This window comes from Labeo rohita, chromosome 12 (assembly GCF_022985175.1).
Source record: "Labeo rohita strain BAU-BD-2019 chromosome 12, IGBB_LRoh.1.0, whole genome shotgun sequence".
NCBI classification, from domain to species: domain Eukaryota; kingdom Metazoa; phylum Chordata; class Actinopteri; order Cypriniformes; family Cyprinidae; genus Labeo; species Labeo rohita.
The window spans coordinates 5,509,692-5,514,071 of record NC_066880.1 but is presented as its reverse complement, the minus strand read 5'-3'; the positions used below and the strand labels follow the sequence as shown (position 1 = coordinate 5,514,071).

Here is a 4,380-nt window from a genome sequence, read left to right as displayed (position 1 = left end):
GGAAGCCCGATCTGCGGGTCGTGCTTCAGTCTAAGAGGTCCTCGACCAAGCGGTCCTGATGGTCCGGGACCGCCGAGGGTAGCCCCATCTGGGGGGAAACGGGTCACACCGCAGTTTTCGGTGTCCGGGTCCCCCGTGCCCTCGGGAGACCGTTCTGCTAACCCTGCCGGTGCTTCAGGGCGCAGCGGTCTCCAGCGAGCATCCACCCCAGTCTCTCCCGCCCGGAAACGTAGCGGGGCTGGGGAGCTCGCCACCCCCCGCGGGGTCTCTGGGTCCGCTGGTTCAGGTGCTTCCTGCCGGGCAACCGCTTCAGGACACCGTTCCAGCGGCCCACATAACACCAGAGGCCAGCCTCGAGAGGCTGGTTCCCTTAGTAGATCATTTGGCAGCGTGGAAACTACTGCCCAATGTGTCTGCTTGGGTCCTGCACACTGTAGAGCGAGGGTATCGCATTCAGTTCGGCGCACCACCTCCGCCGTTCAACGGGGTCTCTCCCACATTGGTGGGCCCCGAGCAGGGTCTGGTAATGGAACAGGAAGTAGCCACTCTCCTGAGGAAGGAGGCCATCGAGGTGGTCCCTCCTCTCGACAGAGAATCCGGGTTCTACAGCCGGTACTTCATTGTTCCAAAGAAGGATGGGGGCCTGCGTCCCATTTTAGATCTGCGTCTTCTGAACCGCTCGGTCAAGCGACTGAAGTTCAAGATGCTCACCATCAAGCAAGTCGTGTCTCAAATCAGGTCCGAGGACTGGTTTGTCACGATAGATCTAAAAGACGCATATTTTCACGTCTCCATCCTTCCTCAACACCGGAAGTTCCTGAGGTTTGCTTTCAGGGGCGAAGCTTACCAATATCGGGTTCTTCCGTTCGGCTTAGCACTCTCCCCCCGCACCTTTACGAAGTGTGTGGATGCAGCTCTGGCTCCTCTGCGACTCCAGGGCATCCGCATACTCAACTACATCGACGACTGGCTGATACTAGCGCAGTCGGAGATGGTGGCAGTTCGGCATCGAGATGTCGTCCTCGCTCACATGAAGGCGCTGGGGTTAAGACTGAATGCCAAGAAAAGTGTGCTTTCTCCATCTCAGAGCACCACTTATCTGGGCGTGGTGTGGGATTCGACCACGATGCAGGCACGTCTGTCTCCTGCTCGGATCGAGTCCATCCTCACTGCAGTCAAGAGAGTAAAGCTAGGCCAGTCACTCACTGTCAAGCAGTTCCAGCAACTGCTGGGTCTGATGGCGGCAGCGTCCAACGTGATACCTTTTGGCCTGCTGTACATGAGACCCCTACAGTGGTGGCTCAAGACCAAGGGGTTTTCCCCGAGGGGAAATCCATTTCGCATGATCAAGGTCACGCGGCGTTGCCTACGTGCCTTGGACATGTGGAAGAAGCCTTGGTTCTTGTCACAGGGCCCGGTGCTGGGAGCTCCTTGTCGCCGTGTAACGCTAGCGACGGACGCGTCCCTCACCGGCTGGGGAGCGGTCATGAGTGGCCACCCTGCCCGCGGTCTGTGGAGCGGTCGCCATCTCACGTGGCACATAAATTGCCTGGAGATGCTGGCCGTGTTTCTGGCTCTGAAACACTTTCTCCCGGACCTACGAGACCGCCATGTGTTGGTCCGCACCGACAACACATCGGTGGTCTCGTACATCAACCACCAGGGAGGTCTGCGTTCGCGCCCCTTGTACAAGCTGGCGCACCAGATCCTTGTGTGGTCCCAGGGCAAACTCCTCTCGCTGAGAGCAGTTTATGTTCCTGGGCATCTCAACTTGGGAGCAGACATCCTGTCGAGACAGGGGCCGAGGCCCGGGGAATGGATGCTTCACCCCGAGGTGGTGAAGCAGATCTGGAGAGTGTTTGGTCCAGCCCAGGTGGACCTTTTTGCCACGAGGGAGAACACGCAATGTCCCCTCTGGTGCTCTCTAGTTCATCCAGCTCCCCTGGGGCTGGATGCCATGGTGCAGACGTGGCCGAGGCTACGTCTGTACGCATTTCCCCCCGATCGCTCTGCTCCCGGGAGTTCTAGAGAGAGTGCGCCGGGACGGGGTGTCCCTTCTTCTAGTAGCCCCGTTTTGGCCGGGCCGAGTATGGTTCTCGGACCTGATTTCGCTCCTCGACGGCTCTCCCTGGGAGATTCCCGTCAGGAGAGATCTCCTCTCACAGGCAGGGGGTTCCATCCTTCACCCCCGGCCGGAGCTATGGAAGCTTTGGGTGTGGCCTCTGAGGGGGCTCACCTCTTAGCTTCCGGTCTCTCAACCGAGGTTGTTGAGACCATCCTCCATTCTAGAGCTCCCTCTACGAGGAAACTGTACGCCTTGAAGTGGAAACTTTTCACTTCTTGGTGCGGACGCCACCAGCAAGACCCAGTTAACTGCCCAGTCGGTTCAGTGCTGGAGTTCCTGCAGGATCGGCTATCCGCAGGGTTATCCCACTCCACCTTGAAGGTCTACGTGGCGGCCATTGCGGCCTACCACGCCCCTCTTGGTGGTTTTTCCGTGGGTAAGGACCCCCTTGTTACACGTTTCCTCCGCGGTGTTTTGAGGCTTAGGCCTCCGGTACGACCTCGTGTCCCTACTTGGGATTTGTCTGTGGTGTTAGAGGCTCTCTGCAGGCCTCCCTTTGAGCCTATTGAAGGAATTTCTGACAAGTTTCTCTCTTTAAAAACTGTCCTTCTCATTGCACTTTCTTCTCTTAAGAGAGTGGGGGATCTTCAGGCCCTTTCTGTGGCCCCTTCTTTTCTGGACTTTGCGCCAGGCCTTTCTAAAGCCTTTCTCTACCCTCGTTCGGGTTATCTTCCTAAGGTCCCCTCCTCTACACCACGGCCCGTTGTACTTCAGGCCTTCTGTCCTCCCCCCCTTTCGGGACTCTGACCAGCAGAAGCTAAACTGTATGTGTCCGGTGCGGGCGCTGGACACATACGTCCATAAGTCTGCCAGTTGGAGAAAAACTGACCAACTTTTCGTCTGTTTCGGCCCCCCTAAGAGGGGTCTTCCCGCTTCTAAGCAGTCTCTAAGTCGCTGGATAGTGGACGCTATTTGCTTGGCGTATGAGGCCTCTGACCTTCCTCCTCCTCTAGGGGTCAGAGCCCATTCGACCCGGAGCATGGCTGCCTCCAAGGCCTTTCTTGCGGGGGTGTCTATGCAAGACATTTGTAACGCGGCGGGGTGGTCCACGCCCCTTACTTTTGTAAGGTTTTATGAACTTGACCTTCGGGTCTCCCCGGGTTCCTCGGTCCTTCGTCCTAGCACATCCTAGGCAGGGACTGGGAGTCTGGCGGCGTGGGCATCTCGTTCCCCTAGCGTTTCGACGCGGCTCGAGTTCCTGAAGGGGAACGTCTCAGGTTACGTATGTAACCCTGGTTCCCCGAAGGGAACGAGACGCCGCGTCTCGTAGCCATCCTCCTGCGTCCCTGCGGCGCTGCTTCTCTCCTGGAAGCTGACGCTCGTTCTGGCGCACGTGCTTTTATGCTTCCTGGTCAGTGACGTCACCCGCCTATGACGTCTCGTTCTTTCATTGGTTTGATTCTACACGTGATTCAGAGCGCGATCACGCTGGAGGCGTTCCCCTAGCGTTTCGACGCGGCGTCTCGTTCCCTTCGGGGAACCAGGGTTATCACTTACACCTTTCCCCTCACATAAACCATAAAAAAAAAACACTTTAGATGTTTTGCTTTCATTCCCAGAGAGGGCGGCTGTCTCATCAAAAGCTGATAATGACAGCAGTCCTCTGCTGCAGGAGCAATGAGTGTTTGTATGAACAGTCATCTCTCTGAGGTTTTAACACCCACACATACACACATACACACATCCACATACCCAAGTCCATAAATCTGTGGGTTTGATTTCCCTTGGTGTTCACAGTGTAAGAAAAAAAAAAAAAGCTGAAAGAAACAAAACTAATGGAAAATATCCTGGTGGATGTGTCTGTGAACTCTGCATATATTTGGAGATAATCCAAAAGCTTTGTGTTCTGTGGTAAAGCGCCGCTCTCCTCCAGTGTCACAGCAACTTATCATTGCTATAACAATTATAACAACATTAGGCACAGAGCAAGCACACCAAGATACCACTCTCACCGTATAAACAAGGTGGATGTAGCTTTGATCCAGCATTGACTTGTGATTTAACATCGGCTAGATGTCAGGCTGTTTAAACATGAGCCAAGCTGCTCCGATTTAGAAACGCTATAAGAGGATACTGAGTAATTAAAAAGGATAAAATGTAATTTCTTGAAACACATTTGAAGCCATTCTCTTGACCTCAGAGGAAAATGCAATTGCTCAGGAGTTTGGAGTTTCATTTGATCAACTTAGATGTTTCAGATGTTTCTCCTAAAGTTCATAAACAAATTGGCATACAATAAAGTAAAAACACAGAGC

At 54.6% G+C, this 4,380-nt stretch overlaps 1 pseudogene; it reads left to right on the top strand.

Moving 5' to 3' along the window:
* The first annotated feature begins 2,200 nt into the window (after positions 1 to 2,200).
* LOC127174565 (uncharacterized) lies at positions 2,201 to 3,287 on the top strand (annotated as a pseudogene).
* Positions 3,288 to 4,380: the final 1,093 nt, after the last annotated feature.